Here is a 12,530-nt window from a genome sequence, read left to right as displayed (position 1 = left end):
ATATTACTGAGTATAAAGAGTCACAGTCACAGAAGATTCGACTGGTTAGTTGAAATAATATCGTGCTCTGGATTTTTATGTGAACTATCCACCCCTGCCCATAGGTGAGCAGGACGGTGGTCTTATTGGCTGCACCCTCAGTCAGACTGTTTGCCTGCTGCTGTTCATTTCTCCCTCCTGCAGCCTTAATTAAATTCAAATGGCATTGTCTTTAATGCACAGTAGGGCCTGGCAATTAGTTGCAAAGTAATTACATTGTGTATTTTCCACAGTGAACAAGTTGAAGCTTTTGTTGATATTTTTCTTCAAATCGTGATTAAAGTCTGTGTGTGTATGTGTGTGTGTGTGTGTGTGTGTGTGTGTGTGTGTGTGTGTGTGTGTGTGTGTATGTGTGTGTGTGTGTGTGTTGGGGGGGTCAGATATACATTCCATTGTGGGGACCAAATGTTATACCTGTTATTTTGAGATTGTATGCACCATTCTTTTGGTCCCCACAAGGGGAAATTCAGTTTTATAAAAATCTGTCACTGCAATCCAAAAACTGAAAACGCCGTAAGACTTGTATTTTGGTTTGGTTACTTATGGTTAAGGTTATGGCTGGATGGGATTAAGGTTGTCATTGCTGTGATTAGGGTTTTTCCCATAGAAATGAATGGATGGTCCCCAAAAAGATATGAGTACAGACACTCCTCTACTTACGAACGAGATAAGTTCCGAACGGCCTTTCGTAACTCAAAATGTTCATAAGTCTTTATTCAACATCATTTTAAGGGTATACGCAAGTACTAAGAACTAAAATGCTGGGAGATGCTCGCTATGCTGCTGCGTGGAGGGAGTAGCGGCTAGAAGTTGTACTGGGCGGAAGTGGCGCACAGAAAAAAAAAATTGATGTTGCGGACAGGAAACGGGAGCCAATGAACACAATTCGGGCTTACAGTCCTCTTCGTTCGTATGTCTGAAAGTTCGTAAGTTGAAAGTTCGTAAGTAGAGGAGAGACTATACAGGTCTCTCTCTTTCTCTTTTTATGTGTGTGTGTGTGTGTGTGTGTGTTTGTGTGTGTGTGTTCCCCACAGTGTAATAAAAACCTGTTTTTTTGACATTGTGGGGACCATTTTTCAGGTCCCCTCAGAGATCTGTGAATGTAGTCAAAAAACTGAAAATGCCAAAAGCCTCATATTTTGTTTGGTTACTTACGGTTAAGGTTAGGGCTGGGTAGGGGTTAAGGTCGTTATGTTGGGATTAGAGTTTTCCCCATAGAAATGAATGGAGAGTCCCCACAAAGTTATAATTACACACCTGTGTGCGTGCGTGTGTGTGTGTGCGTGTGTGTGACTTGTACATATTTGCATGTTTGTTTTTAGGGCTCTGCCTAGCATGCTAATGTCTGACCTGTTTATGTACGGCATTAGCAGCATGCACTTCAGTGTCATGCTAGAGCTTCAGCGGTTACAGCCCTGCTTAGGATTGCTGCCAACAACCTGCATGAGGAATGACATCTGAGAGCGAAGGTGAATGGATTGCCTAGTTCCAAGCTCTAGCTAAATCTGCTAACAGAATCCCTAATCATCAGGAGCCAGCCACCATGTCTACGAATTTGGAATTGTTAGTGTTTGGTGCTTGCAGAATGCAACCCAACTCATCGTGTTGACCGTCATCTGATTGGATGAAATAGCTCCTGTCTGGGTAATGTTATAAAATGGGTTGAAGGTTAATAACATTATTTGATATATCTTCCACAGTGGGTTGATGTGAATTTTGGCTGACATGAATTTCATATTATTATAAACTACAGATTGGCAATATGTTGCATATTAACCCTCCAGTCCAATGCAGCTATCATACGCAATTTGTGCTGTTTATCTGTATTGATCACAAATGTCACATCATACTAAATTGTCCTAAGTGGTGGCCTTGTCTCATCAGGAAGTTTTATTTGTTGAATTTATATATAATGTTTCTTCTATAAATGACCTCTTTCTTGTTGTATAAGTGAAGCACCATCAAAGGTGAAAGTATGAGGAAAGGAGAGGCAATCCCTCAAATGAATACTTATTATTGATAAATAATTATCACAATTTCATGTAAAACCTCTCAGTTGTGTTTTTATTTGTAGAAATTTAGCGTTATCAAAATGATATCTGTTTGTACATACTCCACAGCCTACTGTTAAACAGGATATTCAGGGTTTTCTTCTACGGTTATCCAGCAGGCTTACAGTCATTATATTATTAATATTAACAGTAACACTTTACTGGACAGGGCACAAATACATAGTAAATTACTGCTGAAATACGCTGTTGCACTGTTGTCACAATGTCACATGTGGGTTAAATGCAGAGGACACATTTCACTGTTGTGCACTGCATACTGTGTCAGCAGTGACAATAATTTTCACTCTTTCACTGAAAAACAATATCACAAATAATATCTTTTTCATAAAACTGATATGTATAATTGCACACCTCACCAGTATTAAATGAAAATGTGTGCCTCTCTCACACTTTCTAAATTTAGTTCAAATCATTTCGGTGTCATTACTCATGTTAGTTTGTATTGAAATATCGAAGCTTAAAATATTCATTTAACTAAAAGGGACGAACATTTAAAACCAAACAAGCTATGTTCAGCATCAATTGCTTCAACTCTAGACATAAACTGTATATGTATGTGTGTCTTTCTAAGACACAGTGGCATGGTGCAGTGCGGTGTAGCGATGTAGCATCCCACCTCCACGTTGTGGGTTTGATTCCTGCCCCTAGCACTATGTGTGGAGTTTATTCACTCTCCATGAGTTTGGAGGGGGCATCCAGCACCCTGTACTTCCTGGGGTAGCTTCACCGGTGATGGATGGATGTTCAGGCTGTGGCTGGGGGCTGCATGCTAATTTGGCTGAGCTTTACACATCTGCCTTTTATTTATTTTGTTCTGCTTATTTTCTTTTTTTTTCCTTTCTTGAGATCTAAGTCAGGGAATCCCCTGAGTTATTAAGCGGCCGGTGAGTGGCTCAATTTGTTTCTTGGAGCCTTTATCTCTCTCCCTCATTCTCTCTCTCTCTCTCTCTCTCTCTCTCTCTCTCTCTCTCCCTTTCTGTCTCTCTTCACCCTCACTTTCCTGCCATCAGTAGGTATGTGATTAAACTTGCACCGCTATGAACCTACAGCAAGAGATTTGCTCACCATTTAGCCGACTGTCAGCCGCTAACTGAGATGCCGCAGAAGGTCAGGGAGCTGGAACTTGCTCTGTTCCAGACTAATTCTGCCCCTGCGCGCCTCCCCCTCCTCTCCACGCACTGTGCCGCCCCGTAAGAAGCATGTGTTTCCAAATAGGAAAGGATGGAAAATCGAACAAGGGTTTCTCTGTTTATCAAACGACAGCTCCGTCACCCAGCTGGTGAAACAGGCAGCAAATTGGTGACAGCGCCGAGCCCCCGGAGCATGGCAGCGGCCACCTAGGCTGTTGTTCATTTTTATTACTCGTGTCAGGAGAGGGGAGACTGTTGCCTAAAGTGCTGCCTCAGTCGTCTCACCTAAAGAAAAGAGGCCACCACAACATTAGCAGGAGCCCTGTGAGCAGCTCAAGGGCTGACATGCACTAGACCAGCCCCCCCGCCCCCGAAAGTATGCAAATGAGAAAGCGGCACTGAACACTCTTGGGGTGCACTCAGACTAGCTGATCTCTACCGTGCCCGACCACATTTGACCCCCGAAGTCCAGTTCATTTGACTAGTGTGCCCCCTTGAAGATGTGGCACTGGGCACAGTTCAGTTGGACTTTGGCACAGTATGCATCTAGTTCGATCGCTAACTGTGCCTGAGCACGGAACACAGACATCTTGTCAGTGGTGCGACTGGCGCACGCATGTACACATGTACGTGAACCAGATTCGGAAGAAACAGATCGGGTAGGCTGTGTGGATGAAGTAGCACCAGACATTTAGATAATAGACATAAAAGTTTGTTGGATACTGGCTTTTCCTGATGGTTAATAAACATGTCAAACTTAAACAAAAGCACCTCCACACCACCGCTGTCTTTTCACCTCGTTTATCCGCAATATATCTGCTTCTAAAAGATGTTTAGCAGTCCATGTTTCCACTGCCACGCCAGTATGTATCGTGTCCATCATTTACCGAAACAGTAGTATGTAACATGCTCCGCTAACCAAGCTTAATAAGCATAAAGATATGCCAAATTTATTACTAACTTTTGGGCATCACAACACACCTCTCATTAATATTCTAGCATGTAATACCAAAAGCAGGCATGCCCGTTATCTGAAGTCCTGATTTAAATAAAGAAATAATAACTCTTAACAAAGGGGGTTGTCATACGCATCGTTGGTCTATGGCAGAGGTGCAGTGTTTGTTGGAGATTTGGGCTGATGAGAGTTTGCAGGAACAGCTGGATGCAGCACATAAAAACCATGAGATATTTGGTAAAATACGGAACTGTCCTCTTATACATGCAGCATGATTAAATGAAAATCGCTGCGTTGCATATTCAATAAATCTATGAGGGCCGTGTGTCATTGCGTCCAAAACGACTCCAAACAAACCACAAAATGAGGACATTAATCATGAATTACATTGTGCTGTGCTATAGCGCTTTTCTTCCTGTTTTCGTTCTATTTTCTTCAACACAAAAAGTTGCACAGTGATGACAAGGACGCAGTATGAGCACACACTGCGGGGGGGGGGGGGGGGGGGGGGGAAGTAGGGAAGGGGGACAGTGGTGCTCGGGCACAGTACAAGGCATCCGGGCCTAGTGAGAGTACACCCTTAAATACTGGGCTGTTGTGTGGTTTAATAGGATAGGCCTCTGTGTCTGTGATCAGAAGGTTGCTGGTTTGAAACCCATCTTTGCAAAATAGTCAGATGCCCTTTGGGACATTGAGCAGAGCCCTTAACCCCCAGAATGCTCCAGCGGTGCTGGATATATGGCTTCATACTCCATTCAGACCCCAAGCTTCACTCTCCACTGTATATATTTGTCTGTCTTAAATGAAGAGCTAGATGGGATATGCCAATGGAGCTTTCCTGTATACTTGTGTAAATGAAATAAAGTGTCTTTCAATTTCTCAGGGACCCACACCCAGTCCACATTTTTGCTCCCTACCAGACAGTCCACATTTTTGCTCCTCCCAGCTCCCGGAGAAAAAACATGGACTATCTGAGGGTCGGCGAGGACTGGATTGGGAAACACTACTGCATCTGGCACAAGCATAGAAATGTGCTTTTTCACTTATGGGCAAATGGGGTAAAGGCTGCATTTTTTTCAGAAAGACAGTATAATAAGTAATTTTCATCAAGGAAAAGGTTGTGTTGTGATTAAGAAGACTGGCAATATTATCAAAGAAGCTGTAAGAAGCCCAGGCTTCATTCCTCTCTTATTGGAGTCACATAGGCGAGGAAAGTAATTCTAGACCCAGGGCTCCCAACCCCCGGTCCGTGGACCAGCACCATTCCACAGCCAGTATTCCAGCAGGCTGTGGAATGCTAGCAGTGTGAAGGAGGGTTTGCTTATTTTCCAAGAATAAACCATATATTTTCAAGCCACGCCTTTTTTAAGACCCCTGATTAGATCATAAAAATTGGAAATGATTAACCTTATTAAATCTGTCCCACTGACTGATCCACTGCCAGCAAGGCCTGTTTTACCAATCTCTGAAATTTTTGCCCCTGAACTCCGGTCATCAAAAAGGGAACCCCTACTCTACACGGTTCTGGTTATGACTTCAAGCAGAGGATGACAGGTCTCAAAGAGCAATGTTCAGCAAACACGTACAGTCCAAAAACACGTTCTTTACTCCAAGGCCCATGTAAAGAAATATCAGACATCTTAATCAAGCCCTAAGCCTCTGGCCTCAGCATAGTCAACACATTACGGAATTACTGCATTAATCAATAATTGATCAGCTGAGGAGAAGCAAACTGCATTTTTACATGGAGATGCACTCAGTCTGTCTAACTACCCGAAACAGATAATAGACAGGAAGGCAGGAGATGCACTGAGAGCTGCGTGACTCACACATTGACATCGGAGGATATCACCAAACAATACGAGACAGACCCCAATAGAGAAACAAAGGGAAATTTACCTGCCAACAGGGACTGTGGGACCTTCGAGGTTCTGTGTTGAGAGTCCCCCACAGAAAACCTCATTTATAATTCTTTAAGACCATTTCAATTGTGCCCTTTGCATATTTGTGGAATATTTGTAAATATATTCTTTGTAAATAGCTTTCCTCTTGCTAATCAGCCAGCTCTGTGTTCAGCAGCATTAAAAATTGATCCTAGCAGTGCTGTGGTGAAATGCTAGCATCACAGCCAAATGATTGATGAAAAAGAAAAAGCTTTAATCTTTGCTTAAAAGTGTCTACTGGCTTGGCACAATTTTGGCGGTATGGTAGTGTATTCCAGCACCGCACTGGGGACTCTCTAAAGAGAGGATTGGGGCCATGTTAGTGGAAGAATCTGCTTCTGCCAGTTCTCTGCTGGGACAGACATCTCAAAATGGAGGGCACTGGGCTCTGGTAAGGCAGAACAGGATGCTGAAAGCTGCTACTGTAAAAGCACCAGAACTTGGTGCGTATAGTGATTAATCATTTGACTAAAAGAGAATCTTCACCATAACATTTTCTCTGATCGCCCAAAATGTTTGACCCAGATTATCACTCAGATGCTACTATTTACAACTCAATATGTCTGCAATAATAACTATTGGCATAGGACTAGACACACCCACTCGAGTGATCATCGGCAACACTTGCTTTTGATTCGCCGTCAGTACTATCCTATAGGAAGACATGCGGGTGACAGAGGAAGATTCTGGGGTAAGCAGGCGAGAGATGGAGGGGCCATGCCCCTCTTATTTTATGGAGAACTCTTGAAAGTGGCATGCAGCTGTTGATGTATGTTTTCACTGGCATGGCAGAGAGGAGAAGTGGGAATAGGGAATCTGATTTCACAGAAACTGGAGCCTGCTTCAAAGAAGACAGCAAGTATCCCCAACTGATGGGGCTTATAGCAAAAGAAAACAACAGCCATGTTAGGCACCCTTTCACTTTTGCACTAAGTCCTTGATTTTTTTTTGTGCACCAATCCTTAAGAAAAAAAAAATTGCAGGAAAGTTGCATTCCTGCCACTCTTATCATTTCAATGACCCCCATGTCGCAGCCCCCTCCCCCAACACACACACACACAACCCCACCTATAATCCTCACACCCTTCTCACTGCCTATCAGGTGTTTACTGTCATTTATTCTTTTTTCTTTTTATAATCCTTTCAACACACCTGACTGCTCGGCGCTTTGACATCTCTGTGGGTTTTCTGCTTCTTTCATTCATTCACACACACACACACACACACACACACACACACACACGTTTGTAATTATGTCTTTCTGGGGACTCTCCATTCATTTCTATGGGTAAAACTCCCCAATCTCCATATGACGACATTAAACCCTACCCAGCCATAACCTTAACCGTAAGTAACCAAACAAAACATGAGACTTTGGCATTTTTAGTTTTTTGATTACATTCACAGATCTTTGTGGGGACCTGAAAAATGGTCCTCACGACGAAAAAAAAAAAGCAGGTTTTTTTTACATTGCGGGGGGCATCTGGTCCCCACAATGTAAGACAAACATAATCCACACACACTCTCTCTCTCTCTCTCTCTCTCTCTCTCTCTCTCTCTCTCTCTCCCTCCTCCACAGGCTTTATATACATTTTTATACATTTATATCTTTATTCCATCATCATTGCAGTATTACAGTGGAATAAATGTACAAGAGTAAAAAGTAAACAATGAAATATATAAGGAAATAAATAAATGTAAAGGTTAACTAACGAAACAATACTGAGTAAGGAAATCTGATGGAACTGGGCCATATTCCTGCTCTACTTTCATAAATGAAGCCTTCATTAAACAGTCGGTTCTCGGGGGGGAGGGGCTGCTGAATTATTTACACACAAAATCCCACTTAATTGGTATCAAGTCTTTAAACGGGGTCAAATGTTGTGGTGCAGCTTTGCGTAGTTTCATTTCAGCCCTGCTTTTGAATATTATATCTGATGTATGGTTCAGCGACGCTCCGGCGATTGTTTTTTCCAACCCTCCAGCATGGGTACCAGTGCGCAGTGCTGTCAGACTCATCGCCTCCATTCCCACTCGCTTTGATTCCCTCATTGAGACAACATGCTTGTGGAATTTGCTTATGGTGGAGTTTCTTTCAGTACAATAATTTCTTTATTTAAACTTATATTTAAATATAATTTATATTAGTTTCAAGGCTGCAAGACCTTTGATAATGGCCTTAGCATATATATTTGAATATAAATACAGGTAAAATAAGGGCCTCAAAGTACTTAAAGGTAATGTAGATAAAATGTAAAAGAAAGGTGTCTATACTGAATTTCCATCAGCATAATATGTGTGCCAGGAATGATGCTTTCAGTGACATTTTTGTCAATGTATGAACATGTCAGATGCTACGAAAGGCCCAGAAACTTCCGACAGGAAAGATGTATGGGGTGGAGTGGGGGATGCTAATGCAAGTAACACACCCGTCATCCCACTCCAGACGTGGAAGCGGGTCTCCCCCCATGAACCACACCAAGGTCGTGCTCGTGCCCCAGCCCCGCCAGCCCCCCCCCCCCCCCCCAGCCCCGCCATGCTACCTTTGATGGCACGGATGAAACAGATCTCATGAGAGAAGGCTGCTCAGATGGTACCGCCATGGAACAGGCAAGGGCTCTGTCTGAGCGGGAAGAACCAGGAAATAGCTGCTCATCAATCAAAGTACAAGGGGGGGAGGAGAGGGAGGGGGTTGGCAGAGCCGCCGTTCCCGGGGGAACCTGGGCCGAGGGGAGGCAAGCCCCCGGCTGTCTGCATCCACCTTTGGTTCCAGACGGCTTGTCTCACATGCGCAGCCTGGATGCAAATGGCCCCAACACCGTGGCAGAGACGCAGTGAAGATGGCAGCCCCAGTGCACGTTCCCGGGGGCTGACAGTGGACAGGTGAGTGCCGCCCAAGTTGCTGGGACAAGAACAGGAACAGCTGCAAAGCTATGCTTTTGGGGGAGTTTTTTTATACTCATATATAAGGTTTTATTTATGTGGAGCTTTTGCTGCTCATGCTGGAAGATCCCAGCCCTGTAGGTGTGAGGCAACAGCGCTATCCAGGGACACACTGTGCCACCCTCGTTAGATGAATTGCGGCCTGCGAATTGCCCATAGTGTTTGATGGTGAGCATGCGTGCCTGCTGCTGGACCTGCATCCTGTCCAGGGTGACCCCTGCCTCATACCTGCTGCATCTTGGGACAGGTTCCACGCTGAGTAGTTACGGATGGATGGATGGATGGATGCTACCCCATATATCAATGTTCAATCCATATTTTAGTCATGCATAGAACGGCTCTACATTCTCACGCTGCTCCACCCACACACTTTCTCACAATCCCATTTCAATTTGACAGTGTTTTTGTTTAACCTTCCAACCTACCCTGACCTATTTCTTTGTTTCTCCAACCTCAGATTTAACTAATTTAACTACAGAGAACAATCTTTCGTTATCAGGCACTTACTCCGAAACACCTTTCCCGTAGAGAATCAAAGTCCCTTCCCCCAATCTAAACAGTAGCATTTTTATCCTCTGAGAAAGAGGCAAAGGGGTTTCCTGCTGGGTACATGGAAGACCTCTGTACAGGTTTCTTTTTGACAGGTATACTGTAAATGGTGGTCTATTATTTAACTCTTCCATCTTTGACGTAAGCTTTGATTTAGCACCAATAGTGGAGAGTTATTGCTTTCCCAGAGAATCTGCTGGGCCAGAATGGTAGGAACTTTCATAATTCACTTGGAGAACATCTAGTTAGTCAGTCACTTGATCTGTAATCACAAATGCTGCCAGGAATTACATGAATGATGAGCTGTAATAAAAGTGCTTACTTTTCCTGCTCTGTCTTTTAAGTGTTATTGGCAGGCTTCTTTCTCCTGGGAGTCCGGAGTAGCAGGATATAATCCCCATAGAAAACTGCTTCATCAGAGTTCTGTGCTACATGTGTGGTCCTCCCCGTTTATGTGCGATTGTGCACATGTGTGTACACAAGAATTTTTAAGTATAACATGATGTATCTCTTTTTGAGATTAATTTGATTATAATATGTTTTTTTTTATTACATCGTTTTGATTCTCTTCTGTCCATATTTTAATGGTAAATTGTCATATTGCCCAACTTGTATATATGCATCACCTGTTTCATTCTGAAATTGACTTTTTATCAATTTTTAATTATATGTTGTTTAACATTAAATGTACTTTAAGGTCAGAAAATTCAAAGGATTTGCTTAGATGGAAATGAAAGTAATTTAAATCTGTACTAATCTGTACTAATAAATCTGTGCTAATTGAAACATGGTCTTTTTTCTGAATGACACAGGTGGCAAAATCCATAGCAGTTGTTTCTGTTTTAACCGTTTTGAAGTTCGTTTTTTTTTTTGTGGTCTTCTGTGTTTTTAGGATTTTCTTTCCCTTAACATTTTACGTATTTCTTTGGTTATGTTACTCCTGTTATTTTTGATTAAAATGGACATTTCTTCTAAATTCTGGTCCACGATTCTTACATTCCAGGTTAATCAAGTGGATTCAACTTCTAATTTAATTTTTCCTACTTTCAGTTCCCTCTTTCTCTTGGGTTTTGCGTGTTTGGGTTTTTCTCCACTAGGGTAGAAAATCCTGCAAAGGACATTGTGGGTAACATGTACAAAAGTATTAAAAAGTAATATAAAAGTGCAAAAACTTAGTTGCTTATCTGTTATTTTCCATATCCCAAATATCACAACCTTTTTATAATCTTTCCTGATATCTAGAGGTAAATGTAGTCCTAGGATGTGAATGATGCAACAATAGATGTAGAGAAATATTTATTAATATGTACTTTGGTGCTGAAAAGGCTAAATTCCCCGTATAACTGAAAGGAAAAAAGGAGTTTTTGCACCTCATTAAAGTGCTAAGGAAACTAGAACATAAATGTATCATGTGGAATATAAATCTGTATACAAATGATCCCTAGAGGTGAAGCAAAGCATTCATACTGTCCTGCAAAGCTAAAATCAATCACACCCCCAAAAAGCATCGCAGTCTGTTTTCACTACAGTGCAAGCCTATGATTATGGTTATTGCTGTTTGCTTTGGTTGGGGCTCTGTGGTCATTATGGGACTTAGTGTGGTTAAAATATCTCAGGGTTCTGAGGTAAACAGGGATTATTATGGCATGAGAAAGTCTCTGTAAGATTCATCTGCAGTTATATGGCTATCCAGAGACAAGGAGCGCACATGTTTTCCAATACCAGTTAATGCACTGTGCAGTACTAATTATATAATGTTCTCAAAATATGACTAACAGAGGTTCTGACCTGTATTTTCACAGAATGATAAAGGGTCTTACGTATATTACGACCAAAAATGGTTTATAGTCCAAAGAGTTTTAATCACTATGTCACGTTTTTATTAATTGCATATTGTGTTGTTGGGCAACAGGCCACATACTTATAAAATATCCTGTGTGTGAAACTAATAAGGTTTCAAACTCCACACTGCAAAACACTTTATTCCACTGATATAATTGCTTTTGCCTGTATCAGTGAACTTGGATTATTTTAAGCACAAGCTTAATAAAAATGTAATGTATATTACAAGCAAAGTTGTTTTTAATTATCAGCCAGATTCATGGACGTTGATAATACATTACCTTTTTCCTTTATGAAATTAAATAATAATTAATAATACTTCACAGAATGATGCAACAAGTTAGATCATTTTGCAAATATATTGCTGTTTATGATAGCCGTACGATAATATAATTAAATTGAGCTTGAGAAGATGGTCATTTCAGGACAGAATCAGTAAAGAATGTTTTACATACAAATAAGTAAGTAAAGGTAACAGAGGTTTTTAATCTATGCTAAAAGCTTGCAGCAGTGACTCCATGTGACACAGTGATTGATATAAGTGAATGCTAAATGTACAGACTTTGACAGCACCCAAAAGTGTTTTCTTCCCATCCATGCTCTTACGCATAATCATAAATCATTGTCATCGGGATGCATAAACTTGGTACGCTTTGTCCTGGTGCAGCACAAGCAATTCCACTTTGACCTTAGCAGTTGGCAGTGGTCAACTATGTTAAATGCATATTATGACCTTCTTGACCTTGGATATTCATATTTAATAACCATTAAAGGTCAGCTCCACTTAAAACAGTACACCCACACACACTCGTACATACATACACACATACATACATTCATACATATACAGATACACACAGGTAAGAAGAAATCTTCCTGTCTTGTGTTATATTTCAAATCAGAGCAATAAAAATGGTATATGGGTGGTTTGGTGATTCAGAGGGTATCAGCCGTGCCTCACACCTCCAGCACTGGGATTTCTTATCCAGCCTCTGCTGTTTGTGTGGATTTTGCTTGTTCTCCCTGTGGTGCATCGGCTCCCACCCACAGTACAAAG

Source organism: Brienomyrus brachyistius, chromosome 2 (assembly GCF_023856365.1).
Source record: "Brienomyrus brachyistius isolate T26 chromosome 2, BBRACH_0.4, whole genome shotgun sequence".
Classification (NCBI taxonomy): Eukaryota; Metazoa; Chordata; class Actinopteri; order Osteoglossiformes; family Mormyridae; genus Brienomyrus; species Brienomyrus brachyistius.
This window is presented reverse-complemented; position numbering follows the sequence as displayed.